General features: G+C 40.2%; 2 pseudogenes; both read right to left on the bottom strand.

The window, feature by feature from the left end:
* Positions 1-4169: 4169 nt before the first annotated feature.
* Positions 4170-6058, bottom strand: LOC143680039 (transketolase-like protein 2; annotated as a pseudogene).
* A 3510-nt stretch (positions 6059-9568) lies between these two features.
* LOC143680045 (eukaryotic initiation factor 4A-I pseudogene) lies at positions 9569-15389 on the bottom strand (annotated as a pseudogene).
* Between the last annotated feature and the right edge of the window lie 1438 nt (positions 15390-16827).

A 16827-nucleotide genomic window follows, 5' to 3' on the forward strand; every position in this document is an offset into this window, starting at 1 on the left:
GGCCTTTCACTCCTCTAAGTTCTGTGATTTGTTTTTTCATACTTTTGATTTCTTCTTTTTGTTCATTCCTTGCCTTCTTCATATCCTCCCTCAATTCATTGATTTGGTTTTTGATGAGGTTTTCCATGTCTGTTCGTATATTCTGAATTAATTGTTTCAGCTCCTGTATCTCATTTGAATTGTTGCTTTGTTCCTTTGACTGGGCCATATCTTTGATTTTTCCTAGTGTGATTTGTTAGTTTTTGTTGGTGTCTAGACATTTAATTACCTTAATTAGTTTATTCTGGAGATTGCTTTCACTTCTTTTACCTAGGGTTTTCTTGCTGGATGAATTTGTTGTCTATCTGTTCTTTGATATTCAGTTCAGCTTTTTCTGGATCTCTAGCTGAAGTTTTGTTTAAAGAGGAGAATTTTTCAGTTATTGCTTTCTTGTTTCTTGCCCTGCTTGTGTGGTGCCTTTTACCCCCCACCCTTAGGAGGGGCTCCATAGGTATTATAGACCCCAGCCGGATTTTCCCAGACCAAACGGGCCTCCTATCAGGAGGAAAGAGTCACCTGCGTTGGTTTTCCTTGAGGGTGAGACTCAGCAGGTTGAAAGACTTTCCTGTGAAGTCTCTTTGGTCTGTTTTTCTTATCCTGCCCAGTATGTGGCGCTTGTCTGCCTACAGGTCCCCCCAGCATAAGATGATGCAGCATCTTTAACTTTGGCAGACTCTCCCTGCTGGGGGCTGGTGGAGACAGAGAAGAGGTTGTAGGTTGGTTTTAATGGCTTCAAATTACCAAGCCCTGGTGTCTGAATTCCTTGAGGGAGGAATTCCACCTGAGTTGTGCTTCACCCCTCCCCTGGGGAAGGCACAGGCTCGAGACAAGCCCTGAAACGTGCTTGTTTCTTCTTATGCCTGGGACAGTTGCAGCCTGAGAAGCTCTGCCACTGTATCCAAAGGCAGTCAAGCCTTTGTAGAAACACAGCCACAAAAACCTGTTTACTTATTTTTTTTCCTTTTTTCGTCATCCCTGCCCCTTTGGCGCCGGGGCAAAAATGAGCGACCTCTGCTTTGACCAGGTTCATCTGAGCTGGTGGCCTATTTTCAGTAGTCAGAATTTGTTAATTAATTCCACAATTGGCATTTGTTTGGGCTCAGCCTCTGCTAGTGGTAAAGTCCTTTCCTTTCCCCTCTGGAAAGCAGCCTGTGGGGGAGGGGCGCCGGCCGCCACAGCTTGGGGAACTCACAGTTCTGGGGGGGGCTCGCAGCCAGTCCAGCTAGTCCAGACTGGGGTACGCTGTGTGTCCGGTCACTGAGTGACTGCAAGAGCTGTTCTGTACTGTTTCTGGTTATTTAGTAGTTGTTCTGGAGGACGAACTAAAACATGCACATTGCTAAGCCTCCATCTTTGCCTGGAAGTGCTCTCATTGTGGTTTTGATTTGCAATTCCTAATGACTAATGATGCTGAGTATCTTTTCATGTATTTATTGGGCATTTGTATATGTTGTTTGGAGACATGTCTGTTCAAGTTTTTTCCCATTTTTCTTATTGAATTGTTTGTCTTTTTGTTGTTCCATTGTAGGAGTTCTTTAAATATGCTAGATATTAAACCCATATCAAATATATGGTTGACAATTATTTTCTCCAATTCTTTAGGCTGTCTTTTCGCTTTGTTGATGCTTTTCACTTTCCTTTTGATGCTTAGGCTTTTGTTGTAAAGCCTGAGAATCCATTGCCGAATAGAAAGTCCCGAAGATGTCCCTAAGTTTTCTTCTAAGAGTTTTATAGTTTTAGTTATTATATTTACGTCTTTGATCCATTTTTAGTTAATTTCTTATATGGTGGAAAATAAGGGTCTACTTTCATTCTTTTGACTCTGGTTATCCAATTTTCCTAGCATCATTTGTAGAAGAAACTATTCTTTCCCCATTAGATGGATTTGAGACCCTTATCAAAAATCATTTGACCTTAGTTGATATGGTTTATTTCTGAACTCTCAGTTCTGTTCCATTGGTCTACTGTTCTTTCAGTACCACACTGTTTTGTTCACTATAGAGTTGTAATAAGTTTTAAAATTGGAAAGTATGAATCTTTCAACTTTTTCTTTTTCAAGATGGTTTTCACTATTTGGAGCCCTTAACTCTCCCATATGAATTTTATGATTGTTTTTTTTATTTCTTAAAAAAAAGTCTGTCAGTATTTTGAATGGAATTGTGTCGAAACTGTAAATTGCTTTGGGTAGAATTGACATCTTAACAATATTTAGTCTTCCAGACTATGAAAATGGAATGCCCTTCCATTTATTCAGGTCTTCTTTAATTTTCTTTAGCAGTGTTTTGTGGTTTTCCATGTATAAGCCCTTTACATGCTTAGTTAAATTTATTCCTAGATATTTTATTCTTTTAGTTGCTGTGATAAATGGAATTTACTAGTTTATGGAAACACCACTAATTTTTGGGTTTTGATCTTTTACCCCACCACTCTGCTAAATTTTTTTATTAGCTTTAGTAGATTTTTTTGGATTTTCTGTATATGGGATCATGTCATCTATACTTCTCCCTTTCTGATTTGGGTGTTTTAAATTTCTTTTTCTTGTTTAATTGCTCTGACTAGATCCTCTAGTGCAATTGTCAGTGGAAGTATTGAAAGTGGACATCCTTGTCTTATTCTTGATCTTAAGGCAAAAGCTTTCAGTCCTTTACTATTATGTATGATATTAGCTGTGGGTTTTTCATATTAGCCCTTTACCATGTTCAAGAAGTTTCCTTTTATTCCTAATTTTCTAAATGTTTTTATTAAAAAAAGTGTACTGGATTTTGTCAAATGCCTTCTCTGTGTCAATTGAGATGATTATATGGTTTTCTCCTTTATTAATGTATATTATATTAATTTTCTTATGGTGCCCACCCTCGCATTCCTGGGTTAAGTCCCACTTGATTTTGGTGTATAATCCTTTCACTGTATGTTAGATTCAGTTTGCTAGTATTTCGTTGAGGATTTTTGCATCTATATTTGTAAGGGATATTGGTCTGTTATCTTCTGTCTCTGATATATTTATCTGGATTTGGTATTAGGATGATGTTCTAGTTTGCTAGTTGCTGGAATGCAATGTACCAGAAATAGAATGGCTTTTAAAAGGGGCAATTTAATAAGTTGCTGGTTTACAGTTCTAAGGCCAAGAAAGTGTCCCAATTAAAACATCTCTATAGAAATGTCCAATCAAAGGCATCCAGGGAAAGATAACTTGGTTCAACAAGGCCAATGAAGTTCAGGGTTTCTCTCTCAAGTGAGAAGGCATATGGCGAACACAGTCACAGTTTCTCTCTCATTTGGAAGGGCACATGGCAGACACGGCATCATCTGCTAGCTTCTTCTCCTGGCTTCCGGTTTCATGAATCTTCCCGAAAGGCATTTTCCTTCTTCATCTCCAAAGGTCACTGGCTTATGGACTCTCTGCTTCGTGGTGCTGCAGCATTTTCTGCTCTCTCTGAATCTCCCATTCTCCTATAAAAGAAGGTCTTCCTCTTTTATAGGACTCCAGTAAATGAATCAAGACCCACCCAAATGGGTGGAGACATGTCATCACCTAATCTAGCTTAACAACCACTCTTTTTTTTTTTTTGGCTTTTACAAAGGGGAATTTAATAAGTTGCTAATTTACAGTTCTAAAGCCAAGAAAAACGTCCCAATTAAACAAGTCTATAGAAATGTCCAATCAAGGGCATCCAGAGAAAAATACCTTGCTTCAAGAGGGCCAATAAAGTTCAGGGTTTCTCTCTCATCTGGAAAGGCACATGGTGAACACAGCATCGTCTGCTAGCTTCTCCTGGCTTCCTGTTTCATGAAGCGCCCCAGCAGGCATTTTCTTTCTTTATCTCCAAAGGTTGCTGACTGGCAAACTCTGCTTCTCGTGGCTATGTCGTTCTGCTCTGCTCTCTCTGAATCTCTCTCATTCTCCAAAATGTTTCGTCTTTTATAGGACTCCAGAAACTTATCAAGACCCACCCAAATGGGTGGAGACATGCTTCTCCTGATGCAGCTTAACCACCACACCTGATTAAATCACATCTCCAGGGAGATTATCTGATTACAGATTCAAACATACAGTATTGAATAGGGATTATTCTGCCTTTATAAATGGGATTTAGATTAAAACATGGCTTTTCTAGGGAACATACATCCTTTCAAACCAGCACACTTGGTTTCCCACTTCGAGGCACACCTGACACTGCCAACTGATGAACAAGGATGCCTGGCTCCCCAGAGACAGCTGCACATACAGCTTCTCGGCAGCGATGCTCTACTGTGATAACCCAGCTACCGGTGGCTCTTGCATTGGGGATGATGGTAGCAGCATCCAGGGGTTTAATGGTAAATGGGTTGATGACACAGACAGAAGTACCTTGCCTAGAAAGATCACCAGCGGCTGCCAAGGCTTCGTACAGAGTAACTCCAGCTCCGATAACTGTGACTTCATCATAGACACTGTGACAGACAGCCTCGGCCTGTCCAATCTCAAAGTTTTCTCGTGGTGTGTAAAGAACTGCAGTTTCTGGTTTGCTCATCCGAATGAAACACATTCCCTTAGTATTGGCAGCCAGATAAACAGCATGCTCTGTTAAGACTGCATCACTTGGATAGAAAACCGTATGATTGGGAATGCTTCAGATGGCCAGATCCTCTAGGGCCATTTGGGGAGGTCCATCTTCACCAATGGATACCCCACAGTGGGAACCAATAAGATTGATGTTGATTTGAGAGATGGATCCCATCCTGATCTGATCAAACGCTCGGGTCAAAAAGGCAGCGAAGGTACTAGCAAAAGCAATGGTAAGACCACGAGTGGCACAGCCCAGTGCCACACTTACCATGTTTTGCTCAGCAATAAAACACTCAATGAACCGCTCAGGGTGTCCTTTCTTGAATATCTCAGAAAAGGTAGAATTCTTTGGATCACCACCCAGGATAATAACTCTTTCATTTGTGTGGCCCAATTTAGCCAGAGCTAAACCACAAGCTTTCTGAGTAGCTATTTTCTCACCAACTTTGTGAGCAGGTGGTGAGGTCATTTTTGTATTCATGATGCTGATTTGTGGTGAGTCTTCAACAGTCGGTATGAGACTCCTGCTGGTCTGGATGTAGCTTTTCATTAATTTGATAATTGCATCAGCTTTTTCTTGCGGCATTGGTTTTCCATGCCAATTTTCCACAGCCTAAATGTTTGGAATACCCCGGCCCTTGAAGGTCTTAGCAACTACAGCAGTAGGCTTGTTCTTCACTAAAGTTGCTTGCCAAAGCGCTTGGCACAAGTTCCACATCATGGCCACCCACTACGTAAGTGTTCCCTCCAAAGGCTTCCAAGCACTTCCGGTAGATGTCTGTGCAATGTCCAAGTGGTGCAGCACCACTTTGCCCCAAGCGGTTCACATCAAAGATCGCCACAATATTGTCCAAACTGTAGTGGGATCCAAACGCCAAAGCCTCCGGACAGAACCTTCTGAGGATTCCCCATCTCCCATAAGGCAGAAAGCCCGGTATGGCTTTGTCGAAGTACTTGCCAGTATAAGCCATTCTACACGCAGCTCCTTGTCCTTACCCAAGAGATCCTGTGGCCACATCAACAAACGACAATCTAGGGGTGGGACGTCCCTCCAAGGCACAGTCAGTTCTCCTCAAGCTTGGCAGGTCTGATTCACAGCTGTCGCCGCCTCTGTCCACGCGGCAGAGAAGACTGGGGCAGCATGGCCTCGGAGAGAATGAATCTGTCGTGGTCTGGGTGTCCTGGCTCTGTCTGCTTAGACTTCATCATGTGGAAAGCCAGAACAGACATGATCTGGGCCGCGCAGCAGCAGGAAGTGGGGTGACCGGAGTTGGAGGCACATGTGGCCCTGGCAGATTGGATCGCAGGCGGGTTGGCCACGTCTCGCAGCACCTGTAGGGTCGCCAGAGCAGGCCTGGCGTCTTCGGCCAGAGCTGCACTCCTGTCGGTACGCGCGGTGCAGATGCCCACGAAGAAGCCACGTCACGTCACCACGTCTGCCCCCGCCCACCTTTTGGTGCTCAACAACCGCATAGGGTAAGAGAAACCACGCCACCCCGGCCCCACCTAGTGCCACCCCACCCGCTCTGTGCCCACCGCCCCCTCCACGCCCTGCCAAGTTCGTGCCTTAACAACCACTCTTGACTAAATCACATCATCTAGGGAGATGATCTGATAACAGTTTCAAACATACAGTATTGAATAGGGATTATTCTACCTTTATGAAATGGGATTTTGATTAAAACATGGCTTTTCTAGGGGGCATACATCCTTTCAAACCAGCACAGATGATGTGGGCCTCATAGAATGAGTCAAGAAGTATTCACTCCTCTTCAATTTTTTTGAAAGAGTTTGAGCAGGGTTGCTATTAGTTCTTTGAATGTTTGGTAAAGTTCACCAGTGAAACCATGTATGTGGTCATGGACATTTCTTTGTTGAGAGTTTTTTTTTTTTTTATTACTGATTCAATCTTAATTTTTTTTTAATTTTTCAATTTTTTAAAAATATAGCAACATACAAACATGAACATTCTTACCTTACCATACAATTGTTCCATTCTTGTATATAATCAATGGCTCACAATATCATCACATAGTTGCATATTCATCACCATGATCATTTCTTAGAACATTTGCATCAATTCAGAAAAAGAAATAAAAAGAAAAACGAAAAAAAACTCATACATACCATACCTCTTACCTCACCTTCTCATTGACTGCTACTATTTCCATCTACTCAATATATTTTATCCTTTGTTTCCCCTATTTTTTTCTATACCCCTTTTCACTCCCTTTCATTGACCACTTGCATTTCAACCTATTAAATTTATTTTAACATTTGTTCCCCCTATTTTTTACTTATTATTTTAAATGAAATCTTCTGTTTCTTCTTAATTCAGTTCAGTTTGTGTTTTTCTAGGAATTTGTCCATTTCATCAAGGTTACCTATTGGGGTACAGTTTTTCATAGTATGTTCTGATAATCCCTTTCATTTATAATTTTAGTTATTTTCATCCTCTTTTCTTGTCAGTCTATATAAATGTTTATAAATTTTTTTACAATTTCAAATCAACAAAAGTTGATCTTTTCAAAATCAACTTATGTTTTCATTAATTTTCTCTAATGATTTTCTACTCTCTATATCATTTGTCTACACTCTAATATTTATTTCCAACCTTCTGCTACTTTGGGTTTTGTTTGCTCTTCTTTTTTTTTAAAATTTTTTATTAATTAAAAAAAAATTTTACAAGAAAGAAACACAAACATTCTTAATATATGCTCATTTCATTCTACATATATAATCAGTAATTCACAATATCACATTGCTGCATATTCATAATCATGATCATTTCTTAGAACATTTGCATCAATTCAGAAAAAGAAATAAAAAGACAATAGAAAAAGAAAATGAAAACAGAAAAAAAATTTTACACACCAAACCCTTTATCCCTCCTTTTCATTGATCACTAGAATTTCAAACTAAATTTTATTTTAACATTTGTTCCCCCTATTATTTATTTTTATTCCTGTTTGCTCTTCTTTTTCTAGATCCTCCAGGTTTGAAGTTAGGTCTGTGATTTGAGATCTTTCTTATTTTTTTCCATCATTTTAAAATGTAGCTTATTGAAATAAACTCATACACTATACAAACCATCCAAAGTATGCAATCACTGGTTCACAGTATCATCACATAATTATACCTACAACTCCAAGACCAATTTTAGAATATTTTCATTGCTCCAGATAAGAAATAAAAATAAAAAAGAAAATCCAAAACCTCCCATATCCCTTATCCCACAATACTATTGTTGACCCATAGTATTGGTGTAGTACATTTGTTACTGTTCATGAAAGAGTATTAAGGTATTACTGTTAACTATAGTCCATAGTTGCAATAAGTACATTTTCCCCATAAACCCCTCTATTATTAGCTCCTTCTAATAGTGTCACATATTTGTTCTAGTTCATGAAAGAATTTTTTATATTTGTGTAAGATATATAAATATAAAACAGGCATTGTTCCCCAAAAGTTATATATTCCCATGTTTTAAACTCCAACTTTCCTTCTGGTGACATACATGACTCTAAACTTCCCTTTCCATCATATTCACCCATTCAGCACTGATACATATTCTCAAGCTACATCACCTCTGTCCCTTTCCAAATGTTTAAGTTCAACCCAGTTAAACATTCTGCACATATTAAGTAATTGCTTCCCATTCTTTAGCTTCATTCTATATCCTGGTAATCTGTATCCATATTTTATGTCTGTGAGTTTACGTATTATAAATAGTTCACATCCGTGAGATCATACAATATTTGTCCTTTTGGGTCTGACATACCATTTAACATAATGTCCTCAGGGTTCATCCATGTTGTTATGTGCTTCAGGACTTCCTTCTTTATAGCTGGGTAATATTCCATAGTATGTATCATTTTATTTATCCATTCATCTGTTGATGGATACTTGGGTTGTGTCCATCTTTTGGCGATTGTGAATAATGCTGCTATGAACATCTGTGCAGATGTCTGTTTGCATCCTGCTTTCACATCTTCTGTGTATATCCCAAATAGCAGGATTGCCAGGTCATAGGTAACTCTATACTTAGCTTCCTCAGGAACCACCAAGCTGTCCTCCACAGCAGCTGTACCAGTTTACATTCACATCAACAGTGAATAAGTGTTTCAGTTTCTCCACATCCTTTCCAACACTTGTAGTTTCCTGTTTGTTTAATAGTGGTCATTCTAATAGGTATGAGATAATATCTCATTATGGTTTTGATTTGCATTTCCCTAATAGCTAGTGAAGCTGGACATCTTTTCATATGCTTTTAGCCATCTGTATTTCCTTTTTGGAAGAATGTCTATTCATGTCTTTTGCCCATTTTTAAATTGGGTTGTTTGTCTTTTTATTGTTGAGTTGTAGGATTTCTTTATAAATTGGGGATCTCAAACCCTTTTCAGATATGTGGTTTCCAAATATTTCCCCCCATTGAGTCAGTTGCCTTTTCACCCTTTTGACAAAGTCCTTTGAAGAACTAAGCATTCAATTTTGAGGAGTTTCCATTTATTTTTTTCTTTTGTTGTTTTTGCTTTGGGTGTAAAGTCTGAGAAACTACCACCTATCACTAGATCTTGGAGATGTTCCCTACATTTCCTTTTATGTGTTTTATGATACTGTTCTTATATTTAGGTATGTGATCCATTTTGAGTTAATATTTGTGAAGAGTGTGAGATAGAGGTCCTCTTTCATTCTTTTGATTATGGATATCCAGTTCAGATCTTTATTCTTTTTTTTTTTTTTTTTTGCTGTTTCCAATTTTGTGCTTTCCTGGATCAATAAATACTATACAAAACAATATAAAAATGGCTACCATTTTCTCTCCTCCGCTGCCCCCACCTGGGGACAATCCACCTTATTCAGGGTTTTCCCTTCCAGATTTGGTCCAACAAATGAGGTTGAGTGACATAAAGCCCCCTAAATCATTTTTGGAAAATTTTAGCTGGGGTGGGGGGAGAGCCCTGGGGTCTGGAGGTGACTAGGTTAGGTAAGTGGGTTAATGTTTGTTTGGAAGATGAGATGGTGCCTGGGGCAATAGCCTACCCCAAAGAAAAGGTATCTAAAATGTTCGTGGTTCCTTTGCTTGCCCCCCAAAAAGTGACATTTATTCAAAGAAAAAAAAACGACAAGGTCTCCATTCCTTGGCTTCCTTCCCTCCCCCCTCCTGCTTCTCTTCAGCATCCTGGGAATGAACCCTAGCTGGGTTGGGTTCACAACAACCCCTCGGAGGAGGTCAGCAACATTGAGGGCCATCTCCTCAGTGGCGGTGTTGAAGAAGGTCTCGGTGTCTCAAAGAGTCCTTTGTCTTGTTCTATCACCATGTCAGTAGCCACACCCTTAGAGCCAAAACATCCACCAATTCTGTGGATATAGTTTTCCCTGTTGGTGGGAAGGTCATAGCTGGTGACTAAAGAAATCTGCTGCACATCAGTGCTTCTGGCCAGTAGGTCAGTGGTAATTAGTACTCTGCTAGAATCAGAACGGAACCTCCTCATGATCACATCTCATTCCTTTGGTTCATATTGCAATGCATGGCAGAGCTGATGACATCTCAGGCATGCATTTTCTCAGTGAGCCAATCAACCTTTCTTTAGGTGTCAATGAAAATGACTGCCTCTTGTTCCACACTGATGTAGAATTGGCAGATAACCTCCAGTATCAACTCTCCCTTCTCGGCAAGAATCCAAATTGGATCCCTCATGAACTTCTTAGATACCTCAAGCACATTGGAAGACATTGTAGCTGACAACAAAATCACCTGGGTATTGCTGTTGAGATTTTGGACTATGTCATAGATCTGATCTTTGTATCTGCTGCTCAAAATTTCATCAGCTTTATCCACTACAAACATTTTGATGTACTTGGGAGACAGATATCTCCGATTTAGCATAGTAAACACAGAGCCTGGGGTATCTGCAATGATATGGGGAGCCTCCATCTGCAACTTCTGAATCGCAACACACACGGTGCCTCCAGATGCAGGCATGGCAGGAGGCACTATGTAATCTGCTAATGCCATTACCATTTTCTGTCTCTACTGAGCCAGTTCCCGCAGGACCAAGGCCTGTGTGGCCTTTAGAGCCAATTCCATCTGTTGCAGAATTGATATGGCAGAAGCAGTTGTTTTCTCAGTCCCAGACTGGGCTTGAGTGATCACATCATAACCCTTGATACAAGGAAGAATAGCTCACTGCTGGATGGCAGAGGGCTTCTCAAAACCATAAGCATAGATGCACAGAGAAGGGACTCTGAGAGATTCACGTCATCAAGGAGACATCAATGAGATGTCAACGATCTCATTCCAGTTACTCTCAGTAATACCTTCGGATTCCATCCCATTGGGGCCATCATCTTAATCAGGAATCCTGACTTGCAGACACGAGCCTTAGAAACTAGGATCTCTTTATTCTTTTTGATGTAAGCATTTAGAGCTGTAAATTGCTCTCTCAGCACTATTTTTGTGCATCCCATAAGTTTTAATATACTGTCTTTCATTTTCATTCATCTCAAGCTATTTTCTAATTTCCCTGTGATTTCTTCTATGACCCATTGGTTGTTTAAGAATGTATTGTTTAATTTCCACACATTTATGTATTTTCAATTCTCCTTCTGTTACTCATTCCTAGCTTCATTTCATTGTAGTCAAAACATACAAAGCAGCTATTTTGCGTAATTTCAATCTTTCTGAATTTCGATACTCTTTGCAACACAATACATCGTCTACTTTAGAAAATGATCCATGTGAACTAGAGAAGAATGTGTATTCTGTTGTTGGGTGAACTGTTCTATATATGACTATTAGGTCTGGTTGGTTTATATATTGTACACTTCTATTTCTTTATTGATCTTCTGTCTAGATAGTCTGTCCATTATTGAAAGTAGTGTATTGAAATCTCCTACTATTAATGTAGAACTGTTTATTTCTTCCTTTAAATCTGTCAGTATTTGACTCATATATTTTGGGGCTCTGCTGTTAGGTGCATATATTTATAATTATTACATCTTGACCCTTTTATCAATACACAGTCTATTTTACCCAATATTAATATAGCCACCCTGGCTCTCTTTTAGTTACTATTTGCATGGAATATATATATTTTCCCATCCTTTCACTTTCAGTGAACTTGTGTCTTTGAATTTAAGATAAGTCTCTTGTAAACAGCATGTGGTTGAGTCACACTTTCTAATTCATTTGGCCAATTTTTACCTCTTAATTGGAGAGTTTAATCCATTTACATTTAAAGTAGCTACTGATGATGAAGGACTTTCTTCTGTCATTTTGCTATTTGGTCTTTATAAGTCTCACATCTTTTTTGTCTCTCAAATTTTTCCATTAATGTTTACTTTTATTATTAGTTGATCTTTTATAGTAAACCATTTTGAGTCCCTTCTTATTTCCTTTATCTATATTTTTCAGATGTCTTCCTTGTGGTTACCATGGGGCTTAAATTTAGCATCCTAAATCTATAACTGTCTCATTTGATTTGATAAGAACTTAACTTTAATAGCATACACAAATTATATTCCTATACCCCTCCGTCCCCCTATCTTTATATTGTTCTTGTCACAAATTACATCTTTATACACTGTATGTCCAAAACCATGGCTTTTTATTTACTTTTATGCCTTTGCATTTTAGATCCTATTAGAATTTAAAAATGGATTTCGAAGCCAAATTACAATTGACTGGCATTTAATAATTACCAATAGAGTTACCTTTGCTGAGATCTTTATTTCTCTATGTTGCTTCAGTCTACCATCTTGTGTCCTTTCCTTTCAGTCTCATGAACTTTAGCACTGCTTGTAGAGCAGGATTAGTGGTGACATATTCTCTCAGCTTTTATTACCTGGGGATGTCTTAATTTCACTCTCATTTTTAAAAGACAGTTTTCCAGGTATGAAATGTTGGGTTGGTAATTATTTTCTCTCAGCACTTTAAATATGTCGTTCCATTGCCTTTTTGCCTCCATGGGTTCTGTTGAGAAATTGGCCCTTAATCTTATTGGGGTTCTTTGTATATGACACATAACTTCTCTCACATAGTTTTCATGATTTTCTCTTTGTCTTTGACATCCACCAGTTTGATTGCAATGTTTTGGGGCATGGATCTCTTTAAGTATATCCGATGTGGAGTTCATTGAGTTTCTTGGATATGTATATTCATGTCTTTTGTCAAATTTGGGATATTGTCTGTCATTATTTCTTTGAATGTTCCTTCTGTCCCTTTCTCTGTTTCTTATCCTTTTGTGATTTCCATGATGCATAAATTGGTATGCTTGATGGTGTTTGTGGTCATTTGGAGCGATATGTAGCCCTGAAAAACGTATTCTTAGAGTTAATCCTTTGGATGTGGACCCATTCCAAGTAGGACCATTTGATTAGGTTACTTCACTTAAGGTGGGCCCAGGATTGGTCTACTGGAGTCCATTATAAGGAGAATGAAACTTAGATAAAAGGAAAGCTACAGGAAACAAGAAGCTGAAGGCCACCTGGTCTACTCCAGTAGACAAATGCCTTGATGTAGATGTTTTCCCCAGCCTCAAAGCTGAGAGTTAATAGTTCCTACAGTATAAGCCCACTTACCGCATTGTATTTGCTTGAACAGCCAAAGGAAAAACTAAGAGCCACAGCTCTCTTAAGCTCACTTTTCTTCATTCTTTTTACTTTCTACTCCTCACACTGAATAATTTCAATTGCCTTACCCTCATGTTACTGATTTTTATCTTCTGTCAGCTCCAGTCTGTTGCTGAACTACTCTAGGGAGTTTATTTCATTTATTGTGGTCTTCAATTCCAGTATTTCTGTAAGGATGCTTTTTATAATTTCTATCTCTTTCTTGAAATTATCACTTTGTTCATATATTATTTTCCCCATCCTTTAGGGTTTTTTTTGTGTGTGTGTCTATGTTATCCTTTAGCTCTTTGATCACATGTAAGACCGTTTTTTAAAAGTCCTTGATATGTTCAAAGTCTGGTCTTCTTTGTTGATGTTTTTTGATGCTTTATCTTGTTCCTTTGCACAGGTCATTTTTCCTATTTCTTTGTATGCCTTGTAATCTTTTCTTGCACCCTATACATGTTACCTCTGGAATTTAGTCCCAAAGGGTCTGTTCCTTACATTTGTTTCTGACTAGTGATATGACAGAGATTTCCTTGAGTGCCAGAAACTAACAAAAGCAAAGAGAGAAAACATCTTTCATTATCTTTGCCGGTTGGCTCTGTGTTGGCTAGTGCTTTCCTTCAGAGCTTAGCCTTCCTGGTAATGAATCTGAAGACCAGCCCAAGGCAAAAGTGCAAAATATTCTCTGGTCTTTTCTGAGCAGGCATTTTGCCCTGTACATATACCTGTGGCCTTAGAAATTTCCCCATTTACAAGGATTTGAATATTCCGTTTTCTCCCTGCAAAATAGTCTTTCCTCCAGGTCCTGGGTGCTCAACTATATGTTTCAAAGCCAGAAATCCCTTGCCCCTGGCCACTGAGACTTGGTTGTTTCTTACACAGATTTAGCTGTCTGCAAGCTTCTTCTGTCTACAGAGCAAGTTCTGGAATGGTGAGTTTGCTATTTTGAAATTGTTACATACCCCAGAATAGCTATGTTCCTCTAATCCTGATCCAATATTGTAGGGTGGAAACTTTGATTAGATTGTCTCCATGGAGATGACACACCCAATTGTGGTTGTGACCTTTTGATTAGATGAAGATGTGACTCTGCCCATTCAGGATGGGTTCTGATTAGTTTACAGGAGTCCTTAAAGGAGCTCAGAGAGAGAAAGACAGGTTGGAGCTGACAGAGATGCAGACATTTGGAGATGCAGAGGAAAATGCCAGAAGAACCCAGAGGATCTGCAAGAGCCATTTGAAACTGGAAGCCAGGAGAGGAACCCAGCAGATGTTGGGCCATGTACCTTCCCATGAGATGCTATGCAAGCCAGAACTCAGTTTTGCCCTGGAGAAGCTAAGTGAAGGCCAACAGATGCTTAGAGAGGAAGCCACTGGAAACAGAAGCACAAAGCAATGAACTGGAAGCAAGGACCTCAGATGCCAGGCATGTGCCATCCCAGTTAACAGAGATATCCTGGAAGCCATTCAGCCTTTCTTTGGAGTCAGGGTATCTTTGCTGGATGCCTTAGTTTGAACATTTTTAAGGCCTTAGAATTGTAAACTTATAACTTAATAAATCTCCTTTATAAAAGCTGACCCATTTCTGGCATATTGCATTCCGGCAGCTATAACTAAACAGTGAGCCAGAGAATAGTGTTCTGGCTCAATTCTTCAGGCTACCACTTGTCCCAGCCATGCATACACCCTGGTACTTGCATAAGAGTTACTCTGCTCCCTCCAAAAACTGGGACCAGAGACCTGTACTAAATGTGCAGGCTAGTTCCACACCAATATGAGAAACCAGGGTGGGGTGGGGTAGAAGCCATCAAGGTTGCCATGAAGTTTACCCACCTTGTTTTTCACTTTAGACTTTTTAATATTTCATACAGCGATTACTATGCATTCTGGAACCCAATCACACAAACCCTACTAGTAGGGCTCCCCCCCCCCCCTTTGAGGGCCCCAGGATTTAGGGCAGAAGAAGGGGAGGTACCACCTATCCAGGGACTGACCCCAGAGACTGTTCTTGCCCTGCCACACCCTTCCAGGTGTTAGGCATAACATGCCATGCATCCCCATCTCTGGCTGTGCATCTAAACATACCATGCTCCTCACTAAGTAGGTCAGTCCTGGCAGGACCCCTACTCAGCAGCACCAAATAGGATGAGGGCAGGAGGGAGAGTGGGGCCCCTTCATTGTCCATTTCCCTGAGGATGTGGTAGTGGGCACGTCTTCCTGCATCTTGGAAGAGCAGGCAGGGCTAGGGTGGTAGCTGATGCATGCTTTCCCTTACCTGACCCCAGGGTTTGGTCATGGCCAGGATTCTCAATAGGAGCTGCATCCCTGCCTCTGAAAGTCTGGGAGCAGGGCTTTACTGCAAAAAAATACTGTGAGATGGCCCACACACAGAGGGTGGGACATGGCCAATCTGCATTCAGAGACATTGTAGTAGGACCACATGGTGCCATGGCTGGGTCCTGCCCTATCCCCTGACTGGCTGGGCATGTGGCCAGCCCACACCCCCAGTGTACATCCCTGGTCCTGATTCTGGAGAAGCAGAGTAACTTCCTTGCACATACTGGGAGCATATATGTGTGACCTAATCTGTCTGGCGATGGCCTGAGGGACTCACTGTTCCAGAATTTGCCCTGTGTGAAGACGGCAGCTCACAGAGCTGGGAGAGCTGTCACTCATGCCACTGGGGACAAGGGTCGCTGGCTGTAGGACACAGTGAAGTGTTCGGGACCATGAGGAAAATGTTTCCCGGCGAAGAGGAGACATTCATGGCCTTGTAAACAGGGGAAGTTCTAGAGCCGTATATGCATGCCCAAGATAAATGGACGCACAGAAAGGACCAGAGTGGCATGTTCAGAAAGGATCACGGAAGCCCTTATGCTTTGACCTAAGCTATTCTCAAAATTCATTGTATGCTTTCAACCTGGAGAATACACAGGTCAACCTGCAAAACTAGAAATGTGTTTTCTTTTTTCTTCCATTGTAGCTGTCTCATTTTTCTTTGTTAGCTCAGCATTCGAGGAAAGCTCTGTTATAACAGTAGGTGGATACAAGCTTAAAGCACAGATGCCTCAGGTTTTAAATCCAAGCAATAGCACACTAAAATATCAAAACTTCCAGGTTTTAACAAAAGGTTGCAAAACACACAAAGAAACAGGAAGTGCTGGCCTAAGCAAAGGAGAAGATTAAAGCATGAGAAACCATCAATGAGGAGGATCAGAGCTGGGACATTCCACACAAGCCCTTTTAAAAACTGGCCATAGCATTTCCTAATATAACTTATGTGGACAGCTTAATTGAACACCATAAGTACATGTAACCTTGAGTAGGACATGAGATTTTGTTGGTTTGTCCAGAGTGATGCCCCAATAAATCCCAGAGTGATTTGAACAGTGAATAAAAAAGTACTTTCAAAGGAAAACAGGGGAAAATTCAACTTCCCCAAGTTGAATTCTTGATATTCTCACAAGCAGTGTGGACAGCCAAAACTGTAGGCTGAGCCCCCAGTCTTGGGGTTTGTTCATAGGAAGCTTAACCCCACAAAGGATAGGTCAAGCCTACTTAAAATTAGGCCTAAGAGTCACCCCCAAGAGAACCTCTTTTGTTGCTCAGATGTGACCTCTTTC

Source organism: Tamandua tetradactyla, chromosome 1, assembly GCF_023851605.1.
Source record: "Tamandua tetradactyla isolate mTamTet1 chromosome 1, mTamTet1.pri, whole genome shotgun sequence".
NCBI classification, from domain to species: domain Eukaryota; kingdom Metazoa; phylum Chordata; class Mammalia; order Pilosa; family Myrmecophagidae; genus Tamandua; species Tamandua tetradactyla.